Raw genomic sequence first — 25,521 nt, 5'->3', positions numbered from 1 at the left:
TAAGTCCCCTGATGGTGGTTATGTGCCACACTAAGCACTATTTAGTCTCCAGAGAGTCTCTGCTCTGTTCTCCAGAGGTAGAGACAGCAGGCATCTGGCTCTAAAGCTCACCTTGGTATCTTAGTGGTGGAACACTTACCCAGTATGTGTGGGTCTCTGGGCTCTAGAAATTCAACAAACAAACAAGACACACACTTTAAAAATGCATCTTGTTCTTGGCTGTCAAGGTGACTGGCAATCCCGATTTGGCTAGGGCTGCCAGGAAGGCCCAGGAGCTCTCCAGGGTCCTGCTTACCTGGGATGCCCAGCAGCCTCCCAACTGTCTTTTCTTAAAAAAAAAAAAAATGTAACAGTCATTCCACAGGAGTAAGAATATAGCAGTGGGTCAGCAAGGTGGCTCAGTGGGTAGAACGCTTGCTGTACGGGCCCAGAGTTTGATTTGTGGGACCTGTGTGAAAGTGGAAGGAGTGAAGAGACTCCACAAAGTTGTTCTCTGTCCGTCACATGCATGCCTGAACACATTATCACACTCACGAGCACACTAACAACACCAACACCAACTATAAACACAGCAACGATGAAGTGGGAATGGGTGTGAGGAGTTACACGGTACCACATCACTGGCCAGATTCTGAACGACTCATGGTTTCAACTTTCTCTTATGTGTCTCCTCCTTGGCGGGGGAAATGCTTCCCCAGACTGAGGTGACCGGCTGCCCGGCTGCCCATTCCAAATGGCCCTTCTGCCTGACCCCCACCATGGCTTTGGTCTTCTTGGCCATTCATTTGCTAGGGTCCTCTTGCAGTACCTACCGTGCACCAATCCAGCCCTGCTTGGTGCTGCCTTGAGTGGGAACCAAACACTGTTGGGTTTGTTTAACTCAGAAAGAATGGGAGTCATCCCCTTGGCTGTGCTCCTATGCCTCTGAAGATGGAAGGATGTGTGTGTGTGTGTGTGTGTGTGTGTGTGTGAGAGAGAGAGAGAGAGAGAGAGAGAGAGAGAGAGAGAGAGAGAGAGAGAGAGAGAGAGAGGTAGTATAGGCTTAGATTTTTTAAGCCTACTTTTAATAAAGGTTCTTAAATCTTTGACCCCCTCCTCTTCTAGCTCACCATCCAAAGATAGGGGAGAAAAGACAGTAAATAGGACAAGGGGATGTGGACCTATTTACAAGTAGTTACGAGTCAGTGGGAGTGACCAGGACCAACCAGGCCGGGAGTTCTCTACTGTACTCTCTCAATGAAGGTCAGCAAAGACAGGAGGCCGATGAAGCATTACAGAGCTAGCTATGCAAGCACTCTGTCACTGTCCACGGAGTCCTATTTATATTCTCTCCAAACATCACGTGAGGCAGGTCTTGCCTCAGCAAAACACCATGTGAGTCTGTGTCACATGACCCAATCAGAAGCTTCCACTTCAGACAGTGGTACACACCAAGCTTCATTTAGGGCTGGGGGCTGGGAGCCGGGGGCTGGGACCTGAGTCCGTTTGAGGGGGAAGGGTGGGAGGGAATGTTCCCAGGCAGGCTCGGGTGGGGTACAGTAGAAAGGCTGGTGCCAGGCCTGGCCACTGTTGGGGAGAGTGACCTTCCAGGTGTGTTCAGTGGCTCATGGTGCTGGTAAGAAGCTACTCCCTTCTCTCCTCCTTCCATCTTTCTTCAAGGCCTTCCTGCATCTTCAAAGTCATTCTTCACCCTGTGGGCTCCCACTCTGAAGACTCTAGAGCTGAGTTCCAGTTTTCAGGAACTGGGACTTGGGTGGACACTCAAGAGGAAACATCTGGTGGCCTTGCGAGCTCAGTGTGGATTGCGATGAGCAGCTGAACTTTCAGTGTGCTCTCTAGGAAAGCAAGTTGTGCGTACCCATCTTGTCCCTGCTCTGGTGCTCTGTGTCCCTTTCCAGAAGTATCCCAGCTGCCCCCAGCAGTGTATGCCCAGTGTCTTCCCTGGAGGTGCTTCTAGCATGGGGCACCCTCATCTGCCAGGGCCAAGCTATGCACAAAGTAGAAAATCTATAGAAGGGGCTTTTGACTAACAGGTTGGCACCTCTCAGGAGAAAGCATGCTTGAGAGCAGGCTTGGTTTAGTTGAGCAAGACAAACTTGTTCATTTAAACTGCAGAAGTTAAAGGGCCATGCTTGTCTTGAGAGTTCAGGCCTGGAGGATCAGGAAGTACTGTTTTTCTGGCACTCCAGGTGAAGCTCTCCGGGCCACCAGGGCCTAGGACCCAACAAGGACTGGAGATAGAGCTGTGTGGACTCCCTGAGCTCTCTCCATAGGCTCTGTTTTCTAGTCCAGGCTTCTCCCTTCAGCACCTGGCTTTCAGCCTGACCATAATTTGAGTCAGGCATTAAGACCTTGGCTTACCCCCAGCCCCCCATATCCACTTCTATGTCCCCTGCCTAGCATCTCAGCTGTGCTGTCCCAGTGCAGAAAGAATAGAAAGCTACAAGGCCAGCCTTTCCTCCCTTAGTGTAGGGGAGCTACTTACAGTGTGAGTCCTGGGAGGCGATGTTCATATCTGGTATAAGACCTCCTGACCTTTTATTTATTTACATTATTAGCACTGCCATTAAAATTAAAATTAATATTATTATTAATATTTATAAACACCAAACATTTTTATTAATTGCTACTGTATTAACAACCAGTTTAGTTGTGACCATTGTGCAATTATTTTGTATTAGCATATTAGTGGAAACAACCCATATTAATGCTACACAAATACTACTGACTGACTGCTGGTCTGCTGGCCTGGGGTCCATCCAGTCTACTTTGTGGCAGGACTGAAGGTACCATGACTGGAGCCTCAAAGATACAGCTTCCTCTACTGCCAAGTAGAGATCCCCTCCTCAGTGTTACTGAGGTTCCTGATGTTACCTCAGGTCCTTCCCACACCAGTGTCTCTGCTGCCTCTGTAAACTATTTATTAGTTCCAAACTACTTCTATAATGAAAGAACTAGTTTTAAGTGGGAGAACACAGGCTACAACCATGTGGAAATCTGGAGTAGAGGAGGGGTATGTGAAGGTTCCTTTGCTTCTGAAAGGTCATAAGGTCATGACCCAAGTCAGCTAGGGTCAGTGGGGCAAAGTTCAGGGAGATCTTAGCTTCTCTTTTCATGTGATCTTATCATAAAGGTCATGAAGTTTCCTGTGCATCCGTGGGACCGTGAAAGGTCTCTTGGTCCCCAGTTGAGCTAAGGCCTGAATCCCTGGAGACCCTGAAGGGACCCTTGGCACTTTGCCTGTTCCCCAGCACCAGGCCCCTGTCAGTAGCCACAGCACCCCATAGATTTGTGGCCATCAGTCACATAAGGGCAATGCCCCAAGCCTCTCCACAGGTAGAGGACATGACCACAGGCCACATAGGCTCAAGAGAGATCTCCATTATAATGAGGTACCTAAAGGCCTGGAGGTTTAGCCAATAAGCTTTCTTTCCCAGACACTCCTCCCTACAAAAGGTATTTAATCTCAGGCCCACCCTGAGAAGTGGGGTATGGTTTTACTCATCCACTTTCCACCATGACAATAAATGTCTTAAAACCATGGACTGCCTTTTTTCATCAGGATCTGCAGTGGGGAAACATAGAAAAGGCCTTTGCCTATAGAGCCACTGTCTACTCTCCCCTAGAAGGCCTCTCTGTGCTCCCAGATATGACCACCACCAAGCTCAAGCCTGCTGCTATCAAGCCTGGGGCCCACCACTCCATTCTCAGCTCTTCCTGGTACCTGGATGTCTAAGAGCCAGAAAACCAGATGGCCCTGTCCTCCTTGCAGGCCCAGGGACTCCTGAGCAAGTTCCAGCTGTCCTGCACCTCAGACTGGAGCAGGGTCCGGGGACTTCCCTACAGCCCAACACCCACCCTGGCGACAGCGTGGGGTACGTGCAGTCAACCTTCCTGATTTATCAAGCCCTGTGGTGGACTCATAACCCTACATGTATCAAGAGGAATGGCTGCTTGACCCCCATAGTCAGCTCAGAGGACACAGTGACCACAGGACCACAGCTTAGACCAGTGGTTCTTAACCTTCCTAAGACTGTGACCCTTGTTGCTACTTCATAACTCTTATTTTGCTATTGTCATGAATTGTAATGTAAATATCTGTTTTTAGCAACCCCTGTGGAAGGTCATTTGACTCCCAAAGGGGTTGCGACCCACAGGTTGCAAGCCGCTGGCTTAGACTCTGCTGATGACAGCACTTGGCTGTCTTGCCTGTTTCTGGACCCTATTCAGGTGCCACAATACTGTTGAGACTCTGATCTCTAGAGACGTTTTACCAAGTACAGCACCCAGGACTTTCTAAGAGTGTCCTCTCACACTCTGACAGCTGTGCCATAGAAGCCACAATGCTAGGCTGGGCAACGTGTGAGCCAGGCGCTAGTCTTCTACTCCCCCAGCCATCGTGTGCATGGGATCACCCTCCTGTCCTTCCACTTCAATGAGCTTCAGGCCCCAGCCCTAACATGGAATCCAGTGTGTGTGTGTATGTTGCTCTACCTCCTGCTCTCCAATTTTGGAGGAATGGGGCAAGCAGGTGAGCTGACTGAGTCTCTCAGGTAACCAAGCACCGCAGCCATTCAGTTCCCAGTCAGTGCAGCACCAAGCGGTGCTAGCCTGGTGTGCATGGTAGGACTGGCCAAACAGTGGTTGAATTAACAAACTAATGAGATAAAGGGCTATTTTTGTTTCTGATTCTGAAACAACAGGGAATTTTAAGGACCATTTAAATAGTTTGTGCTGGAGGCTAGCTGCCTCTTGGAAGGTTGCCAAAGATAAGATTAAGGACGAGCAGCATGTCTAGGAAGCTGGAGGCTGGCCGCTGCCACCAGCTTGCTGTCAGTTACCTTGGGGAGGCTTCCAGTGTGGAGTCAAGGGCAAGCAATGATTTCAGGATGCTGGATGCTGACCACTGCCCCCTGCTTGCCAATCACCAGTCCCCAGCCCTTGGTGTCCATGTTCACACATGTATGACAGCTTCATAACGCAACAGGATGATGTCCAAGCCATGGTCTCCCTGGTGGACCTTCCACATGCATGTGAACCCTAAGCATGAGCGGCTTCTTAACATGGCTGAGGGGTGTGACCGAGCTGTAGTGGGAATTGTCCCACTTGACTTGCTCTAACCCACTGAACTCCAGGGTTTAGGTCCAGCTCTTGTCTGCCTTTATGCAGAATTATGACGCTTCTGCTTTCCATTCCAGCATCCACACTGGAACTGCTGTGCCTTTCCATAAGTGCCAAGCTTGGGTGCTGCCATGCACTGGCTCTGCCTCCCTTCCTGCTGTTTGTTAAGGAGTGGTGCCAGCTTTCTGCTCCTGAATCCAGGGCGGCTTGTTCCATCAAGATTTCCTCCTCCCTCCTCTTCTCAAAAGATCATTTCTTTGAGCCAAATTTGTATATTTTGCTAGAGGAAGAAGCCCCATAAGCTGGTATTCTTAGGTGATGCCTAGCCTGTAGCTTGCCTGACAGGAAGGGGTCTATGGTGGCAAATACAAATGATTCTTGAAAGAGGATCTTGCTAGTTGGTCTTAACCATCAACACAGTCTAGAACGACCTGGGAACCGAATCTTACTGAGGATGTATCTAGATCAGGTTGGCCCATGGGCACGTCTGTTGGGGACAGTCTTGACTGTTAATTGTGGTGGATAGTGTCACCTGAAATACAGGCAGCACCTTATGTAGGCTCAGATAACAGGACAGAGATGGAACAAGGAAGACTTTGCTTTCTTGCTTGCTTGGTCTTCACGCTCACTGGCAAGTTCACTTACCTTGGTGCTGCTGGTTGATTCCTTCTCTAAAATTAGAGCCAGCTTCTTTGGACTTCCAATGTGGATTGAAGATAACAGATCTCCAGGAATTCTTTGGTCTGTCAGCACTAGGTTGAAATAGCTGAGGTGTACAGCCCTGTGAACTGAGCAACTACTGGGTGCTCAGCTTCTCTGGCATGAAACAGATTGTTGGACTGCACTGAAGATATTGTGTAAATAAACTGATGAATTCCCCATTGGTGTATATCCCATATCCATCTTCTCTGTTCTGCTCCTCTAGAGAATCCTGACTAATGCAGCTAGGATGGAGGTTGCGTGCACTTTCATTTCCATGTGGAGGACAAACAGGGCCATTCAGCTGCTCATAAAGGTGCTGTGTGCAGCATGAGGCTTGAGGAAAGCCACAGCCTAGTGCTTGAGACATCAGTGATCACAATGACTAGTCCCGGCCCAGGATTCTGAGAGGGGGCAGCTCTTTGTTAGTGCAGCTGCACCTATGACAGTGAGCTCCAACACACAGGTCCACATGGTCTCTTCTCAAAGAATGGCTCACCTACCAGATCCAACGGAGACCCTTTGATCGTTTCTCCTCCTCTGGTCCTGATCCCAGTCATCAGAGCTGGAGCCCCATGGAAGGGAGAGGGTGAGTAGGAGGGTCAGAGTGGGAGGGGGCATGGTGATGGGTCTCAAGGGATCCTTGGATGACATCAGGGATGACATCTCTGGCTTGTGGGACGGCTTCAGAAGCTCCCTGATTGGGGACAAACTTGGACTGTTGTTCTTTTGAGTGTCACCTGGGAAGCATGGTACCCGGCAAGGAAGTTCTTGAGAAGATGAGGGCTGTCTGGAGAAGCTGTGAAAACCTTCCCTTGAGGGACAGACATCAGGATGGGCCTAGGCACTGGGGACCAAGGATCCAATAAACAAGGAGGCAAAGATGGGGCTGCTACTTGCATTGAGAGAGATTGATTCAATCCCATATATATATATATATATATATATATATATATATATATATATATATATATATGACAGAGAGAGAGAGACAGACAGAGAGAGAGAGAGAGAGAGAGAGAGAGAGAGAGAGAGAGAGAGAGAGAGAGAGAGAAAGCAGAGGCAGATCTAGCAAAGAGCACAGCTGTCTCTAAGTAGGACAGCTTTGACATTTGCCAAGAAAGATAGAGTCATACCGGAACCAGCTGGTCACGAAGCTGGGGACTGGCTTTTCTGTAGTATTCTTCTTTTGTTATTTATGGTAGCATTATGCTTTTCCCAACCAATCTTTAGAGTCACATTGCAACTTTAAAAAGTTGTGAACATATGACTGTGTCGTGCCCAGGCACAAACTTAACACAGAGCAGGTCCAATCACTGTTTCTTCTGGCTGGCAGTAGCCTCTTGCATAAGCAAGCGCTCGGGTCCTGCTCTGTGTGATGGCCTGGAAAGTTCTGGAATCACCTGGGAATGACCTGTGTTTGTGGCTGCAGATTCTGTTTGTTTGATTACTCAGGTACTTTCTGGCAAATGGCTACATGGTTGTGCTGGGTGGGTAATATCTGCCCTCCCGATGGCATGGCACAGCTCAGACTGAGAGAATCATCAGTTACTACAGGGAAAGTTCATGCAGATTTAGGGGGCAGAGGGTAGATTGTAGTAGGGTACCAGGTAGGACTGTGGTTCCCAAAAGTCTTGTCTGTTTGCATCCGTTAGATATGACTTGATTTCACTTAGGGAAGGAACTCAAGGTGAGCTTATTCTGGGTTACTGGGGCCTTCCATTCAATAGTGAGTCCTTGTGAGGAGGAAGAGAATGGGGAGGAGGAGGAAGAGGAGGCGGAAGAGGAGCAGGAGGAAGAGGAGGAGGAGGAAGAGGAGGAGAACTGAGTGCCAATGTAGAAGGAAGGGTTGTGTGATAAAAAAGATACACTGGGGTGATGGAAAGAGACTCAGAGTTCTCTCCTGGAGTTCCTCTGAGTGTGAGCCTGGGAGGTCCCACCAACCATAGACTTTGGCTTACGAATTCTAGATCTATGAGAAATTTGCCATTATATTCTAACTTTGTGCTGGCAAGTTGGCTAAGGTAAAGCTTTTGCCATGCGAGCAGGACAACAAAAGTTAGAATCTCCACTATCCACGTGAAAAGCTGGATAGGCTTGGGGACCCGCCCAAAAGGCCAGCACTCAAGAGGTGAGGACAGGGGAACCCCAGAGAAACCTGCCTAGCTAGACTACTTGGATGTATGAACTCTGAGTCTAAAGAGAGACCCTGACTCAATAAGCAATGTGGAGAGTGACCGAGGAAGACCCAACATCAACCATTGGCACACATACATGTGTACATACATGGACACACCCTAGCACACATAAACATGAAAACAACAGACCTTAAGTTTGTGGTGATTTGTAATGGCATTCCTCAGAAGCCAATGCAGATGACCACTGTAGGTAAAGTTCTCAGAACTCAAACATCTTCTCCCTCCTCCCCCTGAATCCCCCAACTTGTGGTCCCCTTTCATGCCTGGACTTCTCTTCCCATCTTGGTTTCTGAGAAACCTAAAGGAAAAGTTGAGAGTGAAATCACTTCTCAGCAGTGAGCAAGGCAGGCAGGAGGAGAGAGTGTTGCCGTGGGATGCAGGGGTCTCATTTGGACACTGGAGGACAGCGACACTTGAGACAGGAGTTCAGAAATGGTTGAGTGATTGGCAGGAAGCCCCTGGTTGGGTTTTGGATGGGTGGGTTCATGGGTCTCACTGAGCAGTTAGCTGTGGGCAGCTCAGATGACCTGATGGATCTGAGAGAGAAACTTGATGATGTCCTGTTAACCCATCTTTCCAAATAGGCATCGGGACTTCACAGCTCACATAAGACCAGAAACTGGTACTGATTGATGCCAACTGAAATGGGCCTGGAAGCTAATACTTAGTCAAATGCTGTGCAGAGCAGACTGTGACAACTCTACCTGTCTGTCTGTGTCAAGTACATCTGAGTCTGAGAAGGAGGAAGCCAAGCCCACTTCTGTTGACTCCTCAATTTTCCATGGAGGTCGGACACCAAAAGTGAGTTTGGTCACAGGTTTCTCATGATGTGTACATTCATTCTCACAACAGATGTTTATTGGACACTGATGTTGTCCAAGGCTTTGATGTAGGTGGTTAGAACACAAAGCTCACTGTAGAGGTTTAAAACACAAGGCTCTGTTCTACAGACTTGGAACATGTCTGCAAATGTCAGACAAGCCAGTGCCTGACATTCACACAATGACTGCTGGAGGCAGACAAATACAAGACAACCAAACAGGATCAATATCACCGCCCACATCCCAACCCTCACACCCGCCAATTACAGGGAAGCAAGAGTGATGCTCAAGCTCTGGTTGCAACCCAGTCTACTGAGAGAATGACATCGGGACAAGGACACATGTGAAGTGACAGATATAGCTGTGCATGCGGGGACCTGGAAGAATAGCATTCCCCGAGACAGAATAGCATGGTAAAGGCTCTAGTTTCTGGGAACAGCAAGGCTGTAAGGCTGGGAGGTCAGTTGGTGATGAGCTAGGCTCAGGGGCATGGATGCTGAGGGCACACAACCTCTCTGCTGGCAGGGCTGCTGGTTCTGTTCTGTTGGGGGAGCCATTCCTGGAACCTATAGACAGTAGATGGTACAGGAGATGTAGGGAAGTCCTTTGGGAAGCTAAGGCAATCACATAGGGATGGCTTGATAGTATCCTGAGTGATGGTTGGCAGCTGGTAGAAGGTGGGGAGGAGTGGGTCTCACGTGGAGGAGGGGTAGAGAATCATTAACTGAAGCCATGTTGGTGCTCTGTACTTTGATAGGGGAGGCAGAGTCTGAGGAGGTGGAATCCTGGGACACTTCCTTGGGGAACCCCTGAAGGTTCTCCCCAGGCACATAGATAGTGAATGGAAGGCTTGTTTGTTTGTTTGTTTGTTTATTCATTTACTTACTTTTTGTGGTTTCTTCATTTTGAAGGCAAGAGCTACATTTCTTGCTTTATCAGGCTTGCAGGCAGCATCTGAGCAGGGCCCCACCTTTTGCAAGTAGCTCTCGCTTCCCTGTTGCAGCTAGGAAGAGCTCAGTGAGGCTTGTTATAGCCTCCACAGAGTGAAGAACAGAACAGTTGAGTGAGTTTAGCAACACTGAGTTTAGTGCGTGTTCGGGAGACAGGCAGATTATTTGCTTCATCTGCAGCTTCCACAGGGAGAAGGTTGTCTCTTTCCCAGGAGGATCGCGGAGGCAGTGAGGAGAAGCGGCTGGCCTTCCAGGGCAAGGGATGTGAGGGTGCGGAGGGCACAGGACTACCGTCTACCACATCTGGATGCTGAGACAGAGGCTCCTCGCAGGCAAGGAGGAATCGTGTCTTTGGGGCTCAACCTCAGCATTTTTTATTCTGTCCTGAGCAATCCTCTCATTTTTCAGAGTTCCAGTCTCCTTGGCAGTGACCCAAAAGGTATAGACCCCATGCCTAGCAGGCAGTTCACAGCAGAGAGGAGATGTAAGAGGAAGAAAAGGCCAGGGTGAGGCTTTGGCTCCTCAGAAGCAGAGTCTGTATAGCCTCGGGTCTGACCTGTGGCAATGGCGGGTAAGGATGTTGGTCATCACAGGGCCAGCCATAGAGTGTCTAGGGCCAGGATACACTGCTCTTAACTGGGCCCAGAGTCAGCAAGATGGGCCCCCTTAAGATGCACAAACCTGTGCTGCCCTGTGAGTGGGAGTGTTAATAGAGTCTTCCTGGCCCACAGCAACTGAACATGCTGTGCAAACTTATGCACTTATGCAAATTGCAGCAACCTAGATTTCTGCCAGTGCAGACCTCACTGCCCCATCTCACAGTCTTCTCTCCACGGCTGATGATAGGAGATTTCTAGACCTGCAGTCCCTTAGCCCCTGGTTTCTCTGTTGGTCTCTCACGCTGGCCCTCTGGGATTCCCGGGAAGATAATTTTCCTACAAGACTCATCCCTGGCTTAGAGAGTTGAGGGAAGTCCTGCTCAGGGGGTTGACCCCCATTCCGTTCAGTGTCCTGTCATTCTCTTCACAGTTCATGAATGTACCCCATACTTTGTAAAGTACCATATCTTGGTGCCACATCTTGAAAAAAAATATGCTAAGTTTTCATTCAACAAACAGGGTGGGTTTCCCATAGAGAGTTTGATTGATAGGATCCCTTCTTGGTTTTACAGGGGTTGTTCCTCTGATACTGTCCTCACACGGTTCATACTTTCTTACAGTGCCATAGTGAGCGGTGACTCAGAGTTACAAATCCCCATTTGCAGGTGAAGAACTGTGCCACGAGGGGCATGTTCTGGAGTCTTGTTAAAGTGACCAACTGTGATGTGACCTAAGATCTGCTTGGGTTTCACTGACCATAGCTCCAAGGCTGGGTCTAGTGCAGAGAGACTGTGTGTGTGTGTGTGTGTGTGTGTGTGTGTGTGTGTGTGAGAGAGAGAGAGAGAGAGAGAGAGAGAGAGAGAGAGAGAGAGAGATTGATTTAAGAAGGGGGAGAAAAAGAGCATATTGCAGGGTTTGAATTGCTGAAATGTATCCCCTTCCTCATCCTCAGACTAAAGGTACATGGCTTTGCCTTCCCATTCTCACCAGCCAGCAGTGGCTGCCTCTCCCTAAGATTACATGGAGCCCTGGACCCTGTGCTATTCATTAAGGTGTTAATGGGGACAGGAAATAGAAATTTCCAAGATTTGATGAAATTAAGACTTTGCCATTATCTGGCATAGCTCAGAAGGGGGTAGGAATACATCAGCCTACGTGTTTGAAGAATTGGAAGCAGAAAAGCATTGTGGTCCATGTTAAGGAGACTTCGGGGTATAATATTATTTAAAACCAGCCAGTTTACTGTGATGTCTGGGCTGAAATCCCCGTTCTTCTCAGGCTAATGAAATCAGGGCTCCAGAGCTGACTAATCTCTCTGTTCTGATTAGAATATTCAAGCACTCTCCGAAGAAGCAGGTCAAACCACTGCTGCCGCTGATAATCTGGACTGGATCCCGCTGAGCTGATGTTGGGGTGTGTGTGGGCTTAATCAATATCAGCAGTGCACAGGGTGATGGGTAGGAGGTCACTGGTTGGTCAGGGGTAGAGTGCAGCTTCCTTTGCTGGAAAGGCTCCACGAGAAAAGTGTGTCTCTCATTCTGTAACCTCCTCCAGGAACCTACAAGCTACACTAGCCTCAGTGATGGCGGGAGTCCAACTCATTACCTGTATAATTTATCTCAGGTGCTGTAGAAATAGCCAAGTCACAGATCCACACAGCTTCTCTGCCTGATGTGGGAGATTTAAGGAGACAGGCAGGCTCATCACAGAGGGGTCTAATGGAGAGGCGAGATAATTAGGAAAGAAACAGGAGAGCCCAAATTAGAAAACGGGCCAGCGTGAGAAGTTATTCAATTGGTGTCAACCTACATAACAGACAGTTTCTCTAGGTTGGAAAAAACCAGAGAGTTTGCAAAGAACATGCAACAGCAACCCATGCACATGTTTAAGGAGGAAGAGGCAGGCAGAAGCGTTTAAAGGAAGAAATGGGAGGATCACATCAGATATTTTGAAAGAATAATCCTTGGTGCCCAGAGAAAAAGCCACACCAGTGGTAAACATCCTAAAGTGACTGCTGGCTGGCGACAGAGAGCTGGGGAGTTACGGGTTGGAGTTCAGGTGATCCTGGGATATCTTTGGTAGGTACTCATTGCTTACTTTTGTGTGTGACATGATCCCTATGACATTTAATTAAATTCTTTGGGATGTACAAGAGATCCCTGGCTTGCACCCACTCAACGCTAAGACTGTCATTGGGTGGTAACCGAGGCTATAACAGAGATCTATTTGCTTGGCTGGGTCCTGCCAGCCTGATATTCCCACCAATGCATCTGAAAAGTGCCTTGATTTATGACTTTCTGTGTTCTGTTACTATTAAACAAAACCTTTATGTACTATTCCCACACTGAAACATGGCATTTGGAGTAACTTAAATCTACATTCCCGAGCCATAGTCACTATAGGAAACGGGGCTGTAAGGGCTAGTTTATGTTCAGATTACATGTTTATATAATACGGAGATCTACCGTGGGCCAGGATGGCTAACACTGGACATCTAGGAGCCCATGAGCCAGTAAAAATGGCTGATCCTGGATAGCTGGGTAACCCAAAAGTAAATAGCGATGTGTTATATGACAAGTGTGCAACCATGAAGCTGGAGGATAGCTTGTATTTAAACTGCAACACAAGTCAAGAAACAACCAGAGTGGCCAGCAGCTTCCAGACAAGAGAGGGGCAAAATCAGACCTCTGGGTCTCCATAGGAAACTAGTCCTGCTACCAACTTCGTTTTGGACCTTTGATCTCTAGAGATGTCAGGATCAATTCTGTGGTTTTTGAACCACCAAGCTCTGGGCTCTTGGTTAGGGCAACATCTGGAAACTGATAGCCAAGCAACACCCAAGAACCCTGTAGCTCCTTCTGGGATCCGTTGACCCTGGAGGCGGTGTGAGGGAGGTTTCTCTGGGAGATAGCTCCTTGTGCCTAGCGTGAGTCTGTGCAGGGGTGTGTAGACCCATGCACACACTCTGAGTTTGCCCTTGACATCATCTCTACATTGTGTCCTTTGAAACCCTGTGATTTCTGAGTCTTAGTGTGAGCCACTGTGAGTTTAATAATCAGAAACAACCAGGGTAGCAATAGTTTTAGCACTGTCGTCCCTTGGTGAAAGGCAGGCAGGATGCAAGAGGTCTGCCTCTGTGGAAGCAGCTATGATTTCCTAACTGGAGCAGCCTCTCCAGCTCCACACGGGTGGCTAACAGCCAACCCTGCTGCAAAGGCTCCACGTTACCCCACTGAAACAGGAAATTCCAGCACCCATTTAAACACTTGTGGTGGTCACTTACGAATGGTCATTACCTTATGCCGCTGGGGTCTACTCAGCCGCCAGCTGAAAATGTCACACTTGATGGCATGCGCCAGAATGGCTGTGGCATGTCCTCCCTATTCCTAACCGATGAACAGTGACAAGGTGGGTCAGATTGTTCTCTGGAAATCAGGACAGAAGGTTTCCAGGGGGCAGAGCTTGGTGCATTTTGAGTCACCTATGTGGGCCAGTCAGCTGCTTGGGGGATGCTTGCAGCCTGAGTTTTGGCCAGGAGTATAGCTCCATTCACCATTGCTGTGGGTGGGTAGGGGAGCCTGTCTGTGCTGAAGGCTGCTATAGTGCATGGTTCACAACAGAAACCAAGTGGACACGGTCTGGGTGTCTTTCTGAGGCCACCAGAGTGCTCACATCTGTGCTAGGGAAGGCAGATATTGCCCTCTCTTGTATGTTTGAGAAACCTCTAGAATCTGCTTCATCTCAGGTAAATTGGAAGAGGAGGTCACACCTGGGCATTTTAAACAGAAGAACATGCCCTCAATCACCAGCTTCTCTGAGGAAGCCTACTGCACCTCTCACTGCACCTTTGTGGCAACTCCATCCACTTATCCGACCCAGTAGAGCTTTCCCTGAAGCAGCCTTGACTTCCGACGTCCCATCAGTTTCTCCCATCCTCTGTGATCCGATGGCTGCCACTTGCAGACAGGAGTGTTTGCCATCAGAGGTCATCATGACTCTTCTGGAGCCCTATGCACTGCTTCTTGTGCTAGGGCTCCTTGGGGACAGACCCCCACAGGGACCCAGGCTGCCCTCCACAGTGGGAGAAAGTTTCTTGTTTTCAGGAGAGGTATAACTGCTCTTGCTACATAGATACAAAGTGAAACAGTAGGATTTCTGAGCCATGTGCTAGGCTCTGATTGATTTTCAAAGCTCAACGCACTCTTGTTAGGACTTTAAGTGGACGGGAATTATGAGCAGGGGCTCTTGGAATGTGACTTGAGTTTTAGAAAGGGGTCCAGGTGGCCCTGGATGTGTTGTTTGGTGGCAAGTACTGTAGATGTTTCCTGTGAGGGTTAAGTTACCATCCTAGGGAAGCTGCTCTGGGCCTCAGGAGGTGACCTGGTGGGTGTGTGACCACAGGCCTGAAGGGTACTCATGGTTAGCTTGCTTCCGACTTCCTTCTTTTAAATTTTTTCTTCTTTCAAATATTGCATCTAGACTGCAGTTTCCCCTCCTTCCTCTCTTCTCAGTGCCTCCTTTCCATCTCCCCTCTACCCCAGATCCACTCCTCCTCCATTTCCCTTCAGAAAAGGGCAGGCCTCCTCGGTGTATCAGCCCAACATGGCCTATCATGTTGCAATAAGACTAGGCACATCCTCTCGTATATTGACGCTGGACAAGGCATCTCAGTAGGAGGAAAAGTGTCCCCAAAGCAAGAAAAGGTTCAGAGACCACCCTTGCTCCACTCTTTGGAGTCCCAGAAGAAGACCAAGCTATACAACTGTAACATACATGCAGAGGGGCCAGGTTAGACCTATACAGATTCCCTGATTTTTCAGTCTCTGTGAGCCCCTAGGAGTCCAGGCTATTGATTCTATGGGTTTTCTTGTGGTGTCCTTGACCCCTCTGGGTCCTATAATCCTTTCTTCCCCTCCTCTTGGGATTTCCCAAGCCCTGCCTAATGTTTGGCTGTGAATCTGTGCATGTGCTCCCATAAGTTGCTGATGAAGCCTCTCTGATGACAAATATTCTAGGTTTTGGACTAAAAAGTATAGCAGGGTATCAGTAGAAATCATTTCATTGGCTATTTTTCTGGACCTGTTTGGCTCTATCCTAAGTCTCTGGGCTATCCTGGTTCCTGGCCCTGAAGGCAGTGTCAGGTGTGGGTTTCCTCTTGTGGCCTGGGTCTCAAGTTGGACCAGTCATTAGTTAGCCACTCCCACAAGTGCTGCGCCACCTTTTACCACAGCTCATCTTATAGGCAGGACAAATAAAAGGTCAAAGGGTTGGGGATTTAGCTCAGTGGTAGAGCGCCTGGGGTTTGGTCCCCAGCTCCAAAAAAAAAAAAAAAAAAAAAAAAAAAAAGGTCATAGATTCCTGGGAGTTTCCATTGCACTAGGTTCTACCTTGCCACCCAAAATGCAGTCCAATTCCAGTCATTTCTGCCAGTATTCTCTGTCATTTCTGCCAGTACTCTTTCCCTCCATCCCTCCACCTGTTCCCTCCTGTTCTTATCACCACCTGCCCATAGTCCACCTGCAAACTTTGTTCTATTTCTCCTTCCCAGGGAGATCTATGGGACACTTTTGTCTTTCTAGGATTTAAAGATATTGAAGTTTGTCTTGCTGTAGATACTCCGTGATGTAAGGGTGATGTAATGGTGATGTTAAGGTGATGCAAGGATGATGTAAGGGTGATGTAAGATGCCTGTTGATTTTTCTTTCACTCATGTTGTTACTTTAAACAGGACTTTAAAGCAGGACTTCAAGTACACGAAGGCAAGGCTACACTGACTGCAGCCTAAAACATGAATGCCTTTGTTGCCAGGAGACAAGAACATCTGGCCATATTTTCTAAATAGAATTCTCTGGAGTGCACTCCTTGGAACCCACAGAAACAATAGAGACCGCCTTAGCCCACAGAGACATGAACACAGCTTTGAGTGACTTCCAAACAACTATCCTATCCAACCAACCAACCAGTCAACTAATCAACTTACCAACCAACCGACCAACTAACCAAGCAGCTACCAACTTACCAAATAATCAATCTACCAAGCAACCAACCAACCAGCCACCAACCTACCTACCTATCTACCAACGAGCCACCAACCACAAATTTACTAACAAATGCATTAATTCTTAGACATATCAAACACAAAAAACTAGCCCAATTACCAATCAACCAACTGATGTACCAACTAGACCACTAAGCAGCCAATTAATTAACCAATTAACTACTTCACCAGCCATCCAATTAACTAGCTAAGCAACCAAAAAACCAGTTCTACCAACCTATAAGTCTATGAAACAACCTATCTGTTCATCAATCTATCAAACAAATTATCAACCAATGTGTCAATCAACTAGCTGACTTATTGATTAACTAGCCCATCAAAAGCCTTACCAATATAGCAATCAACTATTCACCAACCTATGTATCAACCAACCAATGAGTCAATAAGCCAAAACCTATCAACTATTCTACTGACTAGCCAATCAATCTAATCTACCAACTGACCACGTAATCAACCAGCTAATTAGTCAGTCAACCTATCAACCAAAAGAAGTCCAGCATCTTCAGAGTTTTTGATTGTCCATGGTTTTACAAAAACTCTGGGGTTTGATTTTTCTTGTTCTTATGGCTTCAAATTTACCAAATGCAATTTGGGAGCAAATTCCTTGCAACTCATGAGAACTCTATTCCCCTCTGTTAAATAAGGACAGCACTTTGCGAATCCTGATGGTTCATCAGGTTTCCAAATCTGAATCTGACTGAGGCTGCACCTTGATGTTTGGTGGGGCTTTTCTCCTGACATACTTGATGCAAATTGGGATTTGTCTCAAGAGGCAGTTTTGGTGTGAATCCACATCTGATCTCCAATCTCCTGTCAAAATAGAACCTCTCAGGTACTGTAGATTAGCTGTCTGTCTTTTGAGCTGTAGTGCAGTGGCCTCAGCAATGAAGCTTTAACAAATGCCACGTGACCCTATTTCCTCATTTCCCAGTGTCCTTTATTTTGCAAAGTTTCTGCCTCCCTGAACAATCTGCGTAAATATCTCATTCTGATCTTTCCTGGGGGCTGAGTATGTGGGTGGTTTGTTGTATTTCCCATTAGCCTCTGTTGCATATGGAGCCTCCCTGTCAAGTTTCATCCCTCCCCCCCTTCCGGAATCTTGTAATTCATTGAAACTTGAAATTTGTTCCTTCTCTCTCACTATAACTTCTGCAAAGATCTCAGTAGAAATTGAAAATGGGCAGATGCGTTCTTCTAAGGATGTGTTAAGCTTCTTCCCTCTAATGAAATGTGTTTCTTTTGTGACAATTTCTGTTTCATGGCATTCAATTTCTTGTCAAATGTGATAAACAACGGAATGAATGGGTTTTATATTAGCCTTTTATCACTCTGTGGACTATCTACTCTCACACAGCCTCTCTTACTGTCTCCTGATGCCTCATTTAGCTGAAATGGGACAACAGGAGAGCCTGACTGTGACTGATCTGTGCAATATAGAGCCAGCACACAGACGCTCTTGCTTTTCAAGTACTAGTGGGGCTCGGTCAGGTAGTTTCCCCGTGTGCTATGTAATTTACTTAATTGCTGTCGTAACTTTGTCTGGTTTCCAGGTTCATCCCAAGCTGAACATCAGCCCTCGGAACTCCAGCTCTGTTATCATCTAGCCCTTCTCGCACACTGTCTCTCTTCCTTTCTCTGCCATCTTGGTCTGTTTCTGTCTTGGCCTTCTGTTTCATTTGGTGTCTCTCTATGTGGTTTTAGTTGTATTTCACAAGTGAATTATTTGCTTAACTATAATATGTATCTGTTGATTTATTCATGTACTCTTGAAAAATCTGTGAATTCCAACTTAGCAATATATTTTTTTTGCCTTTGTTTAAGTTGTAGTCAATAAACTATCTGTAGTTGATCTTTGACAACTGAGGGAACCCAGCCCTGACCCGCAGAACCAGAGAACAGTCTGTGGTGAGAATATATGCATCCATTCTGATCCCATTACTGAGAATATTTAGCAAAGACAATTCAAAAAATTGTGTCCTCATCACTCTTCTCTTCTCTGCATCATGTCTCTTCTTATCAGGGACGCAGAGATGTGATTTCCTGACACACTGGTATTTCCTTCTTCTTCTGGAAATTGGTGTTGACAGTTTTCTATAAAGGCACTGAACTTTAATGTTCTTAATACACAGCTCGATGGAACTCTTTAGGGAGCTCATCTGTTTGCCTTTTGGTTTCATAGCATGGAAGTCAGAGATGAGCCTATCAATTTCTTTCTTAGACTCTCCCGGAAAGTTAGGGTTGGATTGGTCTTGATTTATTCCTTTGCTAGACTTTGTAAGAAAGTATGTTGACATTTCCTAGTGTTATTTGTTTGAAGTTGCCTCTTAACTATATTCCTTGCAGGGCCCGATGTGAATGCATATGTGTGTACATGCATGTGTGTGTGTGTGTGTGTGTGTGTGTGTGTGTGTGTGTGTGTATTTGGATGGAGCAATGATGTTTTTCAAAAGGGCAATTTCTGTATGGGGAATGTTTAAAAAGGAATCCATATTAGAGTAGAGGCTATTTTGAAATACAGACTTCTAGCCATGTGAAATGGTAAAGAGTTTGGTTCTTCAACTTCAGAGGCAGTTTCTGAAGCTCTTGAGCAAAGCTTTCTTTCAAATTCCATGTCTTGCTCACAATTATATTGGAAGAAATGCTCTGCTAAACCTAGCCCCTTCAGGGTGAGAGCTTATTTGGCTCCCCAGACTTTCTCCTGTGCTGTGGGGAGGCTCCCAACAAGGAGTAGGCCAGACAGAGGAGTGCTCTGACATTTGCCAGTCTTCACACTCCTTCTGGGGACATCGCCTGTCATTCTTCAGCTCTTTCCTGTGGGTTAGATTGTGACCCTCCTTACAACCGATATGTCAACATCGTTTCTGACATTCATGAATGGGTCCTTATTTAGTAATAGGCTCTTTGCAGATTTTTTTTAACTTTATATACATATTTAGATGGAGTGGTTAGAACAGGTAGACCTTTAACAGAACACAGCTGCTGTCCTTATGAACTGAGGTCGGTGTAGATAGAGGAATGTTTTATGGAGAAATTTCCATGGAAGATGTCGGAATGATGCTGTTGAAAGTCAGTGAATACTGGCAGTGGCCAAGAGTTAAGAGACAAGTAAGGATATTTATCTAGCTCTCCCAGAAGGAGTGTGGCTCTGTGGAAACCCTAATGTCAGACTTTAGGTCTGTGGGCTGGTGAGTCCAAGTCCTTCTGAACAAACCATCCAGGTATTCATCAGTTGTTATAGAAGTTATGTTATGTTTATGAACATAAACTGTAGAAGCTACATGAGCCTCTCTAAAGCCAGTGGGGGCTGGGACTAGATGCCCATGTAAGTAATAGGTCTGAGTCCAGTTAATTTTCCTGAACTGGGGGCAGGAGGCCACATGTCTACTGCTTTCCCAGTATGCTGTGCTATAGAAATGAGAGGAATCTCTTCACAGGCCACACGCATGGAAAACAGAGACTAACGGATCTGGGATCTGACTGTGGTATGAAATTCAAATGACTGTTATGCACATGGGTAACTAGGATGATGTCATCTAGAGCTGGCCCGATTCCCTGGAGGGACTATCTCAGTAGTATGGCCTGGTGGTCTGACAGACAAGAGCTGGAGGACAAATACTTTGACTGGGCCCACATTTAGGAGGTGGAGAATCCAAGGCTGCAGGGAGCTGATGGGTTGTCAACTCTTCTCTTCTGGAACTGTCAGCCTCCTGCCAGCCCCTTATCCCTAGAGAGCCCCGGTGGGGTGCTTGGCAGGCAGGAAGTGCACAGTGCCAGTCCCTCATCATCCTCAGGAACACCAGGACACCCACTCACATTTACTTCAAAACCTAGGAAATTTTACTATGTTAATACCTTTTCAGTGTTCAGTGTGAACACCACTCAGTACCCCAGCAGGAAAGAGCTGGTATGCGTGAGGCTAAATGCTTTAGAAAATGGACCTTAGGCAAAGACTGGAAATTGTTGATATTTCATACACCTCAGCCTGTTCTCTCCATGGAACCTACAGGAGTGATGGGAGCCTGAAGAAAGGTAAGGTGAGAAAGGGAAACTGGTGGCTGGACCACCAAAGGGAGGGTTGGCGCTCCCACAAGAGCAAGCAGGAGAAGCTGACTGGGATGAGCTTGAGAGGGAAGCTTAGAGTGTGTCGATACACTCCAGAGGCGTTGGCAACAACAGTGCCCCTCCTTGGTTACACTGCTCTCTGTTCTGTGCACAGAAGTAAACTCTTCAGCCCAGAGTATGGCTGGCTTGTATTATGTGCATGTGGTGCCACAAGATGCTGTGATTTTAGCAACAGCAAATTTGCCAGACAGTCCTGCCTACCTTGGTAGCCTGGCCCAGGGAGATGCAGGTTGTTTATTCCAATCTTGATTACTAATATTAGCTCTCCTGTCACATACAACACAGTATCTGCTAAGTACCTGATAGCCAGCCAGTCAATCTGTTTATCTATCTATCTATCTATCTATCTATCTATCTATCTATCTATCTATCTATCTTCTATCTGTATGTATGCATCTACTATCTGTCTGTCTGTCCATCTACTCATCTATCTGCTTATTTATTATCTCTCTATATATAGTTATGGGTTGCAGAATAAATTAAGTTAAAGAGGCTATAGCGAAATTCAGCAAGTTTATAAGTGCGATGATTAAAACACACTATTGATAAAGAACTTGAACCAGTCAAGAAGCTTGTGCTCTTGAGTTCAAGTCCAGGAGAGGGAAAGCAAAGATGTATCCAATGGCAGAGTTGAAAGGGCATGACCAGGTCCCAATGGGCAAGCAGTGGGTGGTTAGACAGTAGTTGGGAAAGGACATCTAACTCAGGGGACTGAGCTGAGCTGAGTTCTCTGCCTGCTGGTCCTTGCTACTCACTCTGGAAATGCAGTCATCTCCACCTTCAAAATGGAGCCAAAAACTGTTTGTAAATTTTGGGCCAATGTCCAGCCTGAGAAACCACTGTTTAGACAATCTAAGGTAACTTAGAGCAGGGCACAGTATGACACTGACACTATGTGCCTCATTCTGACCCCTAAAATGCAGAAGTGTCTGTGTGACATTGAGGAAACCATGAGGGCTGGATCTAGGTCTCCCTGTGTTATATGGAATATCAGTGTGCAGGCTGGGCACAGCATAGATGACTCCATTTGAGAATGCAACAATTTTGACCAGAGTTACTGTGTTCTGAGTATGAATGCCAAGAAAGAATGAGTCTATGTCTTATTTATACGAGTAAACAGCCACCATCTGCCACCTCAGCAGGCGGTACAAACTTGTAATGTTTGCCAATGTATAATAACATCTAAAAAGATACCAAATCACACCAAACCACCAGTCACACGAGCTTCTAAACCATGCCAGATGGAACCCCATCACCTGGAACTGTAAAGAAAGAGCACCCCAAGACCCAGATGTGCAGGCACTCTGGTTGCCTGGTCATGTATCAGCAGACTTTTCCAGGAAAACTGCTGCAGCAAGGACAGCTCCCTCTGCCCCTGGGCCCCGGCTTGAGCAGATTCCCCTGCCTGTGACACTCAGCCCACTTCAGATCTGTGTCTGTTCCCAACACTTCTGTGTCCAAAAAGGTGGACACTTTGGTTCTAAGACTCTTCATATGGTCTCCTACAGATCTTTACTCGAAGAAACTCGCTCTGAACTCTGCAGACTCTTTAACCCTCAGTCATTTTATAACTTGAATATGCACTGTGATATGAAATGCTAATGAGACCCGAGAGTATCAATAATTAAGTTTGGAATAAAGGAAGGGAAGCCAAGTCTACCAATGGCCAGCTGTCTTAGTCAGGATTTGTATTCCTGCACAAAACAGCATGATCGAGAAACAAGTTGGGGAGGAAAGGGTTTATTCAGCTTACACTGCCACATTGCTGTTCATCACCAAAGGAAGCCAGGACAGGAACTCACACAGGGCAGGAACTTGGATGCAGGGGCTAATGCAGAGGCCATGGAGGAGTGCTGCTTACTGGGTTGCTTCTCCTGGCTTGCTCAATTGCTTTCTTAAAGAACCCAGGACTACCATCCAAGGGATGGCACCATCCACATTTGGCCCTCCCACCCTTGATCACTAATTTAAAAAATGTTGTAGAGTTGCATCTCATGGAGGCATTTCCTCAAGGGATTATATTACTGCTGCAATAAAATCAGGAGGCAGCAGCTGCTGAAAAGATACTTTGTACTCACAGCTCTCCCGGGAGGTGAGTCACACAGAGGAAGCCCCATCGGGGAGCCTCAGGGTTGGCTCAGAGGTTTAGGAGGCAGTGTCTGTGGGGATTGACTGTTGAGATGATTGGGAATCTCTGTCATTTTAGAGGGCCCTGGGGCCCTGAATGAGAGCTCACTGAGGAGGTGGCTGGAACTGTGGCCTATGGATTGGCTGGTTTGCTCATGACAGAGATGCTCTAGTGACCATTGGCTCTAGGAATTGGCCAGCGCTGGGAAAGACGTTCATCTCTGTGAGGGCTTCACCAGAATAAGAGGCCCAGCTTAATGCATGGCTTAATGCATGGCTCAATGCAAGGCTTAATGCTGGCTCTGGAAGTTTGGCAATGCAATATAGGAGGGTGGGGGCCTAGATGAGACCATGAAGGAGGCAAAGAAGTGTCTGAGGTGTAATACTGGGGATACACAGTGTGCGGAGGATCATACACAGCAGAAACTGGGAGCAAGGATCTTCAAAGGGGCATTGAGGAGTATAGGAGGAAACAAGGAATGGGAGGAGCTTCAAGGGCTGCTGAATGAGGATCCAGAACTTTGCATGGATCAGGGAGGAGGAGGGGGGACATAGCCATTGGACACAGCTCCTGGAATAGGAGAAGACCTTCCTCAGGGAGTATGCAGGAGAGAACCTGCTATCTGTCCACAGGCCAGTGCCCCTCCCTCCCACCTTCTCTCTAGCTTTCCCTCTTGCTTGATTTTTCTCCCCTTGGTACGCCCCATTGTCTACCATGCTGCCACAGTTCCCTGCTCTGTTTGTTGTCCAAGTCTTTCTTGCACAAGTTTCCTCGAGGCTGAGGATTCTGTTTCTTACATTACAGGATTCCTGAGAGTCAGAGCTCCGAAACACTGAAAGACAGACTTAGAGCTTCTCATCTGTAGGGGGTACTGGAGGTAGAGGCCATAGCTTCCCATAACAGAGTGATCAGGACTCCTGCGTCCTGGAATAGATGAGGCCTATTTTAAGAAGGTACTCTGTATTGTCTTACTTATACCCAGTCTCTTATTAAAATCAGTGTTTCTATATGTCTGACACACAATAAGCACTTAATAACTAGCCACTGAAAGTCTAGTTGTGTTAGTCACCTTCCTGTCATGGTGAGGAGACACGTGTTGGAGAGGAAAGAGTTAGAGTTATGGTCTCAGAGGTTTCAGTCCATGTTAGTTAGCATTATTGTTTAAGTCTGTGACAGTGAGAAATATGGCAGCCAGGAAGAAGAGGGGGGACAGAAATAGAGACAAAGGCACACAGAGGTAGGAGAGGGAGGAACAGGGAGAGAGGGAAGAAAGGGAAGATAGCAATACAGGGTGGGTGGGGTATGTTATGAAGGAAGGATACATCCTTTAAAAGCACACCTCTCATGACTGACCTCTTCCATTTATTCCCTTTTCGAATTCCCATCACCAGGTGTGGTGGTACTTACCTTTAATCCCGGCACATAAGAGGCTGAGACAGGAGGGTCTTTGTGACTTCAAAGCAAAACTGGCCTACAGAGAGAGTTTCAGGACACCCAGGGATACATAATGAAATGGTCTAAAAATGTTTTATAAACATATTCTGCTATTTGTGGTTTAAGAACTATGTACCCCTTGGACAAGCAAAACTTAGTGTAGGTGACTGAACATTGACAAATGTGTTCTGTGTTGACCTCAGAAGGGCATCATCAGGCCCACAGCTTGATCTGTCTTCAGCATAGAAGGAGCCAGGCACTCATCACAAAGGCATAAATTCACACCCAAAGGCATGCTGGAGTCCTGGAAAGGACGGGAAGCCACCAGGGTCTGAGCATCTAGGAAAACTTGTTCTTGCCAGAGGTTAACATACCAGGAGTCAGGGACAATGTGTAACCCTTGGCAAGCCTCTTAATATTCAGTGACTTGCTAATCAGTGGGACAGTTGCTTTTAAGCATACTCTAGGAACCTCATGTGATAGTCTGAGTGAGAATGTCCCCATAGGCTCACACGTTTGAATACTTAATTTCCAGTTGGTAGAACTATTTGGGAAGGATTTGGAGGTGTAGTCTTGTTGTCACAGGCTTTGATGCTTTAAAAGCTTCCTGCTATTTCCAGTATGTTCTCTGTCTCCTGTTTGTGTACCACGATGTGACCTTTCAGCTGTTCCTGCCACCATTCCTTTATTCAGCCTTCATGGAGTCTAACCCTATGATACTATACACCCAATTAAACACTTTCTTTTATTCCTTTTATTATTCTCCAGAAATAGAGAAATAACTAAGATACCCTGGCATCTGGCTAACATTAAGTCAGGGGGTTAAGTATGGGCACAGAGGAGATGCCCCTTGGCAGCCTCTGGTTCTCAGCTTATAGAAAAAAATGATGTTGTTTACACGTGTGTCCATACTCCACAGCTGACACAGGGCAGGAGAGGCTCTTACTTCCCATCTGGGACCAAGACGTGTAGTTTCACTGTCCCGTGGACCTTGAAATTCTCTGTCAATATGGGACCTCTGGAGACCATGAGAATTCCATGAGGATGTTGATGTTCTCTCTCCAGAGTTGATTTATACTGTTGTTCCAGTCAGAGCCAGTCACTCAGTGTAATCCACAGACAGGTTTTAAGAAACTAGAGGACTTGTCTGTTTTCAGTATTGCTATGGTCCTGGTCATTGAGTGGGTGTGGGGTCATCTATTGCCTTTGTAGCCCTGGATAGTAGGGTTTGTGTAGCATGATTAAGGACTGGCTTCCAGGTGTGGGACAGAAACACATGGAGGTTTCCTTGAGTTGACACCCTGCCTCTCATTCCAGGTGAGAGGCAGTTGACTTTGCCTTGAAGGTTTACAGCAGGGCTCAGTGCTGGGCCTGTCAGGATGGATACTCAT

Source organism: Rattus rattus, chromosome 2, assembly GCF_011064425.1.
Source record: "Rattus rattus isolate New Zealand chromosome 2, Rrattus_CSIRO_v1, whole genome shotgun sequence".
NCBI classification, from domain to species: Eukaryota; Metazoa; Chordata; class Mammalia; order Rodentia; family Muridae; genus Rattus; species Rattus rattus.
The sequence above is the reverse complement of the archived record's forward strand: the minus strand, read 5'-3'. Positions refer to the sequence as shown.